We start from the raw sequence: 12,530 nt of genomic DNA, 5'->3' as shown, positions 1-12,530 counted from the left end.
GGCCCAGGTAAGGTTCAGGAGCCTCTGGGGCTTACCTGCTCATCAGTTCCCTGATGAGCCCCGGGGCTTATCTGGTCTCCTGCTGCTAATCTTCACTCATTAGATTCAGGATCTGGGAGCTAGAAGGAGCATAAGAAAGAACTTGGCCTAACAGTTTCATTCTGCAGACAGGTCAGAGGCACAGAGGCAAGGGCGGGGAGGTCCCCTTCCCCCTTCACAGACACCTGGTGTCTCTTCACCTATTGTTCAGCAGGGGCTGGCAGCTCCCTGCAGTGTAATCACCCTGAGCTCATTAACAAGCTGTGCTCATTTGCATGTCTAAATATCCCTGTACATGGAAAACAGAGACTATTACATCTTTCCCTTGTGTGGATACATGAAAAAGGCAGGGAGGAGGCAGACAGGAAAGACAGATCACACCCCTTTCCCCATCCCTTCCGGTCACCTGTTGGTCAGTTTGTTTTGCTTTTTAAACCAGCCCAGTTTTTCCTTGCAGACAGAGCATCAGTCAACTTTATCTTGTAGCTACTGCCTCCTTCATTTTCATATGAAAAAGCTATGAGTCTGCCCTATTTTCACTTCCCTTAATTTTACCTCTTCTCTGGCTCCACTTCCAAAAGGATACCCCAACCCCTCAAAAAAAAAAAAAACCAAAAACAAAAACAAAAGCAAAAAACCATAGCCTTCTACATCCACCAGCTTTATGCAAATGTATCAACACAGCCACCCTCATTCGGCATGCTCAGAAACAGGAACTGTCTATCTATAGATCAGCCTGATTGCAGTTCATTTTTATACAGCTTAGGAAGCGTGAAAAGTCACAGGCTGGGGATAAACCAGCCTGAAATCGTCATACAGATGATCATGGCACATGTAGATCATTTATTCCAGGAGTGTCTTGATGGGCCCCCAGAATCTACCCCTATGGATTTCTCCTCAGTTTGTAGGGAAAAATGGTGCTTTAATGATGTCTTACAGGGTTGTGCCATCTTAATCATAGGTGGGGGGCACTCATCGCTGCCCAGCTGCCAGCTTTCTGGGAAAACAACTCCAAAACAGCAGACCCCAAGGCAGGAGGACCTGCCCTGAGAGATGGAGTAGCTGGGGTTGAAGGTCTAGACAGTAGTGGGACTTGCTCCCAGCTTTGCATCTTCACCCACTCTGCAAATATTTATTGGGCCCCCCACTGTGTGCACAGTGCACTTTTAAGTGCTTGCTACGTATCATTCACTATTCTAATTGCTTTACAAATACTAACTCATTTAATCCTCATCACAATCCTCAATCCTATAAGGCAGGTACTATTATCCTCACTTTACAGATGAAAAAACTGAGACACAGAGAGGTTAAGTGACATGCCCAAAGTCATACAGCTGATAAATGTGAAGCCAGGATTCTAACCCAGTCAGCCTGGCATCAGCCTGTGCTCTCAGTCATTATGGAGAGCTGTCCATGTAGCTGGAACAATGACACAATGCAGTGATGACTCTGTCCCTTGCTTCTCTGCATCCATTCACTCTTATTCTCTTCCAGGGAGTCCACTTCTCCTGGAAGTAGCTGGAGTACATTTGGCCCCATTCCCACCTCCTGGGGTAGGTTTCACTGGTCTAGGCAGCCCACCAAATCCCATTCTCAGCCACCCTGATTAGTTGGGATCAGGCACGTGGATGGCCACAGAGAGTGAATCCCAGGGGTTCTGAGAGAGACTCTCTCTTCCACATGACAGAGCAATGTATGGAGGATGGTGCTGGGCGGGGTAAATGAGAATGGAAGGACTGGCATGTGGAGCTTAAGGATGGACACATGGAAGCCAGAGCAGAGACAAAGACACCAATCAAGTCATTGCTAAAACTGGGCTACTGGATCAGGCTTTGCCTGAAGCTAGTACCATCTTCAAACTTTTCAACTGCCCAACGCATAGTAGGCTCTTGATAGATATTTGGTGAATACATGAGGTAATAAAACCCCTTTATTGGGTAAACCAATTGAGTTTTCTGTAATTGGCAACTGAAAGATTCCTATCTGATATTCACACACACTTGTGACGAAATAAACATAAGAAAAATGTGGTATTTCTGTACACAGCATACACCAACAGAGATTAGTTTTGTTAAAAGAATATTCTGGGCTGGGCGAGGTGAATCATGCCTGTATTCCCAGCACTTTGGGAGGCCAAGGCAGGCAGATCACCTGAGGTCAGGAGTTCAAGACCAGCCTGACCAACATGGAGAAACTCCGTCTCTACTAAAAAATACAAAATTAGCCGGGCGTGTTGGTGCATGCCTGTAATCCCAGCAACTCGGAAGGCTGGGGCAGGAGAATCACTTGAACCCGGGAGGCGGAGGTTGCAGTGAGCCAAGATCACACCAGGCATGGTTCCTGGGTCTGGGTGTCTATTTATAGTAGAAGAAGGTTTCTTTAATCTGAGGACTTTTTGAAAGTGACAAAAAGATTTGTTAAGGGTAAGTGAGCCCACACTCTAAAATGAGACCTAGATGTAGAGTGTGATACATATTTATAGATTATAAATGATCAAGTCTCACAAGGATTCTGTAGCAGATCCTCCCTTCCTAAGGAATGGCCATGCTGGGGGCCTGGGATGACTGAGGGAGAAGTTCCTGGTCAGCCAGGATTCTCTTCCTGGGTTCCTGCTGGTTTGCCCTGGGCTCTCAGAGCTGGAGCCCAGCCTGCCTCTCCTTCTGGTACATTTATCACTGAAGCCAAGCATTTGGTTCTTTTCTTGCTTAATTCGCAGACTTTAAGAACTGAGTTTGATACAGCTCCGATGAGTGGAGGAACACCGGGGTTCTTGGTCCTCATGCTGGTTTAGCTAAAACGACACGGACACATGTAGAGCGGTTTTATGGAGTGGAGCGTTTAATAGGCAAGCAGGAGGGAAGAAGACAAGGAAGAAGCTCCTCATACAGAGACAGTGGGAGGGGGGCTCCAAAGCCGAAAGACGAGGTGCCCACCTGCCACGGATACCAGCCAGGTACATATACAGAGGCTGGAGGAGGTGATGTCTGATTTGCATAGGGCTTAGGGGATTGGTTTGACCAGACATGTCATTCACGTAGCCCGAGAAAAAGCTGGCCCTCCCACCCTAGCTTTTAATATGCAAATATAGGGCGCCAAGACGTTCTACACACATGGGGATTTGTGGGGGCGGCCATGTCACCAGGCACTTGTGGGGCAAGGGCCAGAGGAAGAGGGCGGGAATCGCTATGTTTGGGTGGACCCAGCTTCTAATGGCCTGCATTTGCCTATCAAAGGTTATCAAAGGTTGCCGGCCTGGCTCTAAGAGCCGGGACTTTACAAGAAAATTTTTCAGAGATGCTTTTAAAAATGAAAACTTCCCAAGGACCCCTTTTTCTCTCTATCTGCCTAAAATAATTCCTTAATAACTACTACAGGCCGGGCGCGGTGGCTCAAGCCTGTAATCCCAGCACTTTGGGAGGCCGAGACGGGCGGATCACGAGGTCAGGAGATCGAGACCATCCTGGTTGACACGGTGAAACCCCGTCTCTACTAAAAAAAATACAAAAAACTAGCCGGGCGCGGTGGCGGGCGCCTGTATTCCCAGCTACTCGGGAGACTGAGGCAGGAGAATGGCGTGAACCCGGGAGGCGGAGCTTGCAGTGAGCTGAGATCCGGCCACTGCACTCCAGCCTGGGCGGCAGAGCGAGACTCCGTCTCAAAACAAACAAACAAAAAAAATAACTACTACAACAGGTTGAAGCTGGCTGGGCATGGTGGCATGCGCCTGTGGTCCCAGCTACTCAGGAGGCTGAGGTGGGAAGACTGCCTGAGCCTGGGAGCTACAGTGAGCCTGATTGCCACACTGTACTCCAGCCTGGGGGAGAGAGAGAGAGAGAGACCTGAGAGAGAGAGAGAGAGAGACAGAGAACTGGGTTGCTACCAGTCTTTGCGTGTGGAGGGCTGTTTCCCTCGTTGTGTTATCCTCGGCTGCTGCCTCTAACCTTCTAACCTAAGGGTTCTATGTTTGCTTTAAACTGCCTTGTAACCATGGGGAGTCACTTCCTGCTAGGGTCCAGTCTGAGGAGGGACCCTCGGTTATGCAGAATCAAGGAAGATCATTAGGAAACCAGCCCCCCAAAATCAGAAGTTCATGTCACACATTCAGCCAAAAAGTAAACCAATGGAAATGATCCTTAATGTCTGATTCCTCTGACCCCCTGTCATGACCACTTTACAGACAGGCAACGTCACACTCCCTTTGCTTCTTCTGAATACTCCTGGTTTTTTTTTTTTTTTTTTTTTTTTTTTGTTTTTGTTTTTTTTTGAGACAGAGTCTCGCTCTGTCGCCGGGGCTGGAGTGTGCAGTGGCAGTGATCTCGGCTCACTGCAAGCTCCGCCTCCCGGGTTCACGCCATTCTCCTGGCTCAGTCTTCTGAGTAGCTGGGACTACAGGTGGCCGCCACCACGCCCGGCTAATTTTTTTGTGTTTAGTAGAGACGGGGTTTCACCGTATTAGCCAGGATAGTCTCGATCTCCTGACCTCGTGATCTGCCTGCCTTGGCCTCCCAAAGAGCTGGGATTACAGGCTTGAGTCACGGTGCCCGGCCATGCTTCTTGTTTTCAAATGTGTATTTAACCTTGTTTTCAAATGTATGTTTGCAAATGCAAGTTATCAGTTTCCTCTCTTGGATTTTTCTTTTTATTTTTGGGTGCCAGCACAGGACCTCTCTGTGATACCCATGTATCACAAAGCAATTCCTGGAAGGCTGTGTGTGGAATAGCGGGTCTTGGGTATTCACAGTTGCTTAAGATACATGAGAAAGCCTGAATGTAGGTAAGTGTATGAAGGAGCTGGTAGGATGGCCCCTGAGCCCGGCTGGTAAGCACTATCTTCCTTCCTCCCTATAATACAGGTCTTAAAAACAGCAAAGCCCTATTTTAAAATTTAGTCTGTGGAATTTTCTTCCTTGCCCAGTGATGCCAGAATGTTCTCTGGGTTGTGCGCCAGTAAGTCTCCATGTCCACCCTGTCCCTTGCATCTGTTTCCTTCTCTAGGGCCCAGGTGTCCAGCCTCTCCTCCTCCCCTTTACTCAGCATGGGTCCCATGTCATAGCATCAGAACACCCTCTCGCCAGCACCTCTATTCCCCAATCCTTGCTCTTTGCCCCCCTTGAAATCTCCATCCTAGAGTAGTGCTGCTGCTGCTTCTCTCCTCCACTAACCAGGACAGAAGACCACTGCTGGAGAAAACCACAGAAAGAGCCAGAACAGCCCCTCCATGGTCCCCAGTCCCAGCCCTCAGAACTGTCCTAGAGCAGCCTTCTCTCCTAATCCCCTCATTAATCAAAGAAGAAATTGTCACTGCTTGCCTCAACTTCCCTCCTTACTCTTGCTCTCTTCCATTTCACTAGGAGAGTCTGCCTTTCTGCATGAGAAAACTGAGGCCATCAAAGGTGAGAGACTCAGCTTTGCTCACTCACCTGCCCCTGTTCTTTACCATCTTTCCTTAAGAAAGAAAAAGTATCTTTTCTCCCGTTCAACACTTACCCTTTGACCTTAATTCCTTTCCCTCCCATTCTAATTTGGACCTTGCCTCATCAATTTTTGTACCCCCCCCCAACTCCTTTACCAAATCTCTAACTGCTACTGCTCAGCCTATAAATATGCAAAAAATTTTTGCTTTTTAACAAAACCCTTATTAACCCAAGGCCCCCTGTATCTATCCTTTAAACTTCCTCCTTTCCTTTCCAATTCCTCAGCAGAGGTCTTTGTCATTCACTGTCTCCTCTTCTTAACTTCCTGTTCACTCTTAAACTGATTCCAGCCTTAACTTCATGGAATTGCTGTCATAATGGTGACCACCTTTATTGCCAAATCCATCAGGCACTTTTTAGTCTTTAATTGACCAGACCCTTCTACTGCCTCTGATACTATCGATTCCTCCTTAACATCCTCTTCCATGACAGCACACTTTCTTGATTTTCCTTATAGCTCTCTGATGATATCACTCAGGACTTTAGGTCATAAATGGCAGAAACCCAACTTTAGCTAGATTTCTAATAGGAGTTGGAATGAATTAGCTCATGTGGGAAGCTCTGATGAAAAAAAAAAGAAGCAATATGGATGTAACTTAGGAAAGATTGTGAAACCACCTTTGCAAAATTATGACTGAGACAGTGAAAGAGATCTAACTTAACCAACTCCATCTTGCTTCTAACCTTCAGGCTGTCCTTGTTCATTCCTGGGCGTAGGCTGAACTAACTTTGGGAGAAACTTAGTTTATAGTTTAAACAAAGACAGCAACAGCCCTTTCCCAAAGCAGATGTCCTTCTTGCCTGGGGACCAGATTGCCTTTCTAGGACTAACATTAGCCACAAGATTAGAAATTATGGTTTAGGAGTCATGCAGCTGAAGGCTACAAGATTCTGACCTTTCCTAAACTGCTCCTAAGATCAGTGCTTGAGATATTTTGCAGACCTTGCACTTGATAGATCAGCTGGCCCCACCCAGATCAATAAACTGGGTCATCTGATCTTGTGGTCCCCACCCAGGAACTGACTCAGTGCAAGAAGACACCTTCGACTCCCTGTGATTTCATCTCTGACCAATCAGCACCCCGGTTCACTGGCTTCCCTCCACCCGCCAAGTTATCCTTAAAAACTCTGCTCCGGAATGCTCAGGGAGACTGATTTGAGTAATAATAAAACTCCGGTCTCTGGCACAGCTGGCTCTGACTGAATTACTCTTTCTCTATTGCAATTCCCCTGTCTTGATGAATTGGCTCTGTCTAGGCAGTGGGCAAGGCAAACCTCTTGGGCAGTTACAACTGTACCAGGTGTCATGTGCATCCATGTGAAGAGACCACCAAACAGGCTTTGTGTGAGCAACAAAGCTTTTTAATCACCTGAGTGCAGATGGGCTGAGTCTGAAAAGAGAGTCAGCGAAGGGAGATAAGGGTGGGGCTGTTTTATAGGATTTGGGTAGGTAAAGGAAAATTACAGTCAAAGGGGGATTGTTCTCTGGTGGGCAGGAGTAGGGGTCGCAAGGTGCTCAGTGGGGGAGTTTTTTGAGCTAGGATGAGCCAGGAAAAGGCCTTTCACAAGGTAATGTCATCACTTAAGGCAAGGACCGGCCATTTTCACTTCTTTTGTGATGGAATGTCATCAGTCAAGGCGGGCAGGGCATTTTCATCTCTTTTGTGATTCTTTAGTTACCTCAGGCCATCTGGGTGTTTACGTGCAAACCACAGGGGATGTAATGGCTTGGCTTGGGCTCAGAGGCCTGACACCAGGGATGATGGTGGCAGAATTCTCCAGGTCTTTCATCGCTTCTCCTTTTTCTGTGATGACTTCATTCTCTCAGATGACTATGGTTTGAATGAGTCCACTCCATAATTCAGGTGTTGAAACTTAATGGCTAATGTGATAGTATTAGAGATAGGACCTATAAGAGGTGAATAGGCCATGAAGCTTCTTTCTTATAAATGAAGGCTCTTATAAAAGAGGCTTCATGCGGCTCCCTTGCCCTTCTGTCTTCTACCATGTGAGGACACACAATTCCTCTTCTCTGGAGGATTTAGCAACAAGGCATTATTTTGGAATCACGGAGCAGCCCTCACCAGGCAAACAAATTTGCGAGTACCTTGATCTTGGACTTCCCAGCCTTCAGAACCGTGAGAAAATGTTTCTGTGCTTAATAAATCACCCAGTCTCAGATATTTTGTTGTAGCAGCACAAAGAGACTAAGACAACAGGTCTCTCCATGTGTAAGAGAAATTGCCATCAATAGCTCCTGGCCTTGAACATCATAGAAGGTCTGAGAACTTCTTTCCTTGAACCCAAAGTAAAAAAAAACTCAACTGGTTAGGAGAATTATTTCCAGAACAGTGATGCTCTTATGAGTATGTATAACAATAGATGTCCATTATCTTGGTCATTCCTTTTTGATCTCTTTCCTATGTCTACCTCCTATGTCCTGGTGTTTACCAGGTATGTTAGTTGGGATTGGTTATAGCAGAGAATAACAACAACAACAAAAAAAACACACAAAAAACGACATTGATGTGAACAAAATAATTATTTAGCTGTCATACAAATGTCCAGATATTTGCAGTCCAGAGCTGATATGGCATCTCCACTTCAGGAAGGCCTCAGGATCACAGGTCTTTCTCTAGTTTGGATGTTTGTACCCTCCAAATCTCATGTTGAAATTTGATCCCAAGTGGTGGAGGTAGGACCTAATTGGAGGTGTTTGGGTCATGGGAGTGGGTCACTTATGAATAGATTAATGCCTTCCCTGCAAGGTGGGGAGACTGAATGAGTTCTCAGAGCTAGTTGATAGAAAGCCTGGTTCCTCCCCTACCTCCTCCTCTAGCTTCCTCTCTTCCCATGTGGTCTCTGCACATGCTGCCTCCCCTATACCTTCTGACATGAGTGGAAGCAGCCTGAGGCTTTCACCAGATGCCCAGTCTCCCAGAGAGCAGAATTATGAGCCAAATGATTTTTTTCTTTATAAATTCCCAGTGTCAGCTATTCCTTTATAGGAACACAAATGGACTAAGACAGTCCTCTTCTAATTAACTGCCCTACAATTCCTTGGAATTGATCCTTATCCTTGTGAATCAAGGCAACATCCAAGTTCCAGGGAGCAAGATGGAAGACAGACAGAGAAGAAGAATAAATAAAGGGCATAAATCTACCTCATAAGGAAATTTTCAGGAAGCCGACACTAGCATTCCTTTAGCCTGAACATGGTCATACCTAGCTGCAAGGGAGCCTGGGAAATGTAGTCTTTACTCTGCAGCCCATGTGCTTAGCTAAAAATTCTATTACTATGGGAGAAGGAAAAAAAATTGACATAGGGTGGCAAAAAGAAATCATTGCTGCTCCAGGCATTATCCTAGGCCCACTGGTTTTTAGTGTGCTCTTTCTTGTTGATCTGATTCATACTCAGGGTTTCCATTTTCACTTGTGTATTAATGACTTCTGATTGTCTCTCTTGAGCTTGGATATCTCCCCAAACTTCAGATTCATATATCCAAGTGTTTATTGAATGCCAGGGTATTATCAGGCACATCAAACTCAACATGACCCAAACTGGCATCTTTCCCACCAAAATTAGGACCTCCAGCTTAAAATATCTGATAACCATTAAGCGTAGGCTATAGACCACCCCAGAGTTTTTGGTGGAGAGGAATTATAATACAGTCATAGCAAAGAGGCTGATGTGTTGGAATTGGCCAGACCTGTGTTCAAATCTGGTTCTGCTTCTCATTTACTATGAGACTTGAGGTGAATTCCTGTAGTAGTTTGCTATGGCTATAGTAATAAACTCTCACAAACTAGGTGACTTAAACAATAGAAATTTATTGTTTCCCAGTTCTAGTGGCTAGAATTCCAAGGTCAAGGTGTCAGCAGCATGGTTCTTTCTGAGGGCTGTGAGGAAGAATCTGTTCCATGCCTCTCTCCCAGTTTCTGGTGGTGTGCTGGCAGTGTTTCGCATTCTTTGGCCTGCGGTTGCATCACCCTAATCTCTGCTATCATATTCCCTGTGTGCATGTGTCCTTGTGTGTGAATGTCTGCTTTTTATAAGGAGACTAGTCATATTGAATTAATGCCCACCCTAATAACATCATTTTAACTTGATTACCTCTATGCAGACCCTACCTTCATTTTGAGATACTGGGGTTAGGACTTTAACATAGGAATTTTGGGGAGACCCAATTCAACCCATAACAACTACTTAACCTATCCTTGGAGGATAATAAGATAAAACATAATAAGAATGCTGAGAAGGAGGCTGGGTGCAGTGGCTCACATCTGTAATCCTGGCACTTTGGGAGGCCAAGATGGGAGGATCACTTGACACCAGGAGTTTGAGACCAACCTGGGCAATATAGCAAGATCCTGCCTCTTAAAAAAAAGGAAAAAGAAAATTATCTGGGCATGATGGCACATGCCTGTAGTCCCAGCTACTTGGAGGTGAGGTGGGAGGGTCATTTGATTCCAGGAGTTCAAGGCTGCAGTGAGTTATGATCATGTCACCATGCTCTAGCCTGAGCAACAGAAAGAGACCCTGACACTAAAACCACCCAAACCAACCAACCAACCAACTAACCAACCAATCAAACAAAAAAAGAATGCTGATAATGAGATCCATATTTCAGAGTTATTGTAAGGATCATGATATTGTAAGTGAATCTTCCAGGCACAAAGTTAGTGTTTAGTAAACACCAGTTTCCTTCTGTCTAACTGTAGACTTAACCGTAATTTTGAGGCTCCTGGAGGAAAAAAGAAAATGTTTCAGGGATAGTACAAAACTAGAAGATGAAACTATAGTGAACATTTATTATCCTCTTTGGTAGCCTAGCTCCTGGACCCCTTTCCCATGTTTGGTGTGTTTTCTACCTAATGCGTTTTGAAGGAAGTGAAGGCTGTTATTTAGCTCTGGAAGCTAAAAATACCAGTTCCCTGTTCATCTCAGGTCAGTCCCAGGGTGACTTGGAGTCTCTCTGTGTAGTGTTCAAGTCTGGTTTTCTAGCCCCCCTCTCCTCCTAGAGATTCTGTGAACTATAAATATCCTTAAATAACTTTCTCTCCTGCTTAAATCACTTAGAGTTGGTTTCCGATGTGACTAAAAACATCAACTGATATGAGGTCCAAAAGATGGAATTTTAAGCACCAAAGACTGCTCCCTTATGGGCAAAGTCTCAATAGGACATCTGCAGGTTCAGTTGAGATTCTGCTTTCCCCTCAGATGATAGAATTATTGGCAACCAGTTAAGTTGACGCAATTGGAAACCAGAAACATGATCAACAAAGATATGGAGATGGAGATACCAGTCACCCCTATCAAAGTGGCAAGTGGGAGGGGGATGCTGGTTGGTCTGTCGGAGCTGACAAAGAAATGGGACTGGAATGTTTCTTTTACCAATTGTGTAAACACAGCCTGGAGTTCCGTGATGAGTCCAGCTCACTTGCTCAGAACTTTGCCTGGCGAAAGTGGTTACAAGTGAACAAGGTGGAAATGAAAGAAACCCTGACTTTCCCCCAGGAAGGAGGAGACCGTTCCTTCTTGTGATGTTCTCTGAAGAAAAATTCTAGGATTTGGACAGATTTCTTGGGTTATAAAACATGATTTTCTTCTCTGTTTCTTGGGCTTTTATAATGGGTACTGTTGTTTTCTTTCAAAGCTTTAATGATTCCATAAGGACTTGTATAAAGTTTATGGGAGAATTTTCAGTGTAGATGTGAATGGCAGAAACCCAAGAATCTGTGTGAGGTTGAGTAAGATCCTGTGTCTCCAGAGAGGTCTGGTGGGGAGACACAGATCTAAATTTTAAAGGTGGTTTGGGCCTTCTCAATCATATATTAACGTCCTTTTATATTATACCTAAATAAATTAAAGCCCAGAAAGATTAATAAACCAAGGTCCCACGACCTGCTTGAGACCTGTGCCCCATTCCTGACTAATATTCTTTATGATATTATATCACTCTGTATCAAAACCAACCAACCAATAAAACCAACCAACCAACAGAAAACATTCAGGAGAGTGAAAATGCCGTCTGTGCAGACAGATTTTCCTTATTTTAGGAAATGGTTGGAGTCAGTGCATTTGAAGTTCAATGAGTGAGGCTTATCCTAAAAAGCTGCTTCCAGGCCTGGTATGTTCCCTGAAACATAAGGACATTCCTCATTCAAGGCTGTTTGCAAAGATCTAAATGAAGGCTGTTATTAAACAAACAAAACCTCAACCTTTCACTAATGTCAGAAATCAGAAAATGAATTACCTAGGTATTGTCTACTGACTAGCTTGCACTATGCAGGTATGAGTATCAGAGTTCTTCTCTGCTCTGTAAGTTATAATCCTCCAGGCTGTTTAGCCTAGGGGTAAAAAATGCAGTCCTTGCTGGGCGCGGAGGCTCACACCTGTAATTCCAGCACTTTGGGAGGCCTAAGTGGGCAGATCATGAGGTCAGGAGTTCGAAACCATCCTGGCCAATATGGTGAAACCCTGTCTCTACTAAAAATACAAAAATTAGCCAGGCGTAGTGGTGTATGCCTGTAGCCCCAGCTACTCGGGAGGCTGAGGCAGAAGAATTGCTTGAACCCAGGAGGCGGAAGTTGCAGTGAGCCGAGATCCTGTGACTGCACTCCAGCCTGGGTGACCAAAAAAAAAAAAAAATGCAGTCCTCTTACCTAGCAATAGTCCTCTTCTCGCTCTGCTTCCACTTCCCCTGTTGTGATGACAGTCCTTGGCAGTGGTGTTGATAGGTGTCCCCTAGTCTGGTCCTCTTATCTGTACCCTCAAGCCCCCCATCTCCAAATTCCTGCTCTAAGACTTCAGCTTGTTACCAGGTGCTTCCTGCTGATATCAGCATGGCTGCTGGTACTCGCCAGCATCCGTGCTAAGGGGGCCAGTGCCCAGTGCTGATAGCTTTCCTATCTGTGCCAAGGGTACTGCTTCCAGTAGCAGCCAGCCCCATTTTGGAGTCTTCACTGGTTGCGGTCTAAGCTTCTGGAACTCAGGCTGGGGTATCTTAGGCAATA

At 45.4% G+C, this 12,530-nt stretch overlaps 1 long non-coding RNA gene across 1 annotated transcript in view; it reads right to left on the bottom strand.

Annotated features, from left to right (window-relative positions):
* The window catches only part of LOC135967613 (uncharacterized), a 36,455-nt gene extending 24,225 nt beyond the window's left edge, over positions 1-12,230 (bottom strand). Inside the window, exon 1 of the long non-coding RNA XR_010581760.1 lies at positions 12,180-12,230. This is a non-coding gene — a long non-coding RNA (uncharacterized lncRNA). The remainder of the gene's footprint in view (positions 1-12,179) is intronic.
* Positions 12,231-12,530: the final 300 nt, after the last annotated feature.

Source organism: Macaca fascicularis, chromosome 16 (genome assembly GCF_037993035.2).
Source record: "Macaca fascicularis isolate 582-1 chromosome 16, T2T-MFA8v1.1".
NCBI lineage: Eukaryota > Metazoa > Chordata > Mammalia > Primates > Cercopithecidae > Macaca > Macaca fascicularis.
This window is presented reverse-complemented; position numbering and strand designations above follow the sequence as displayed.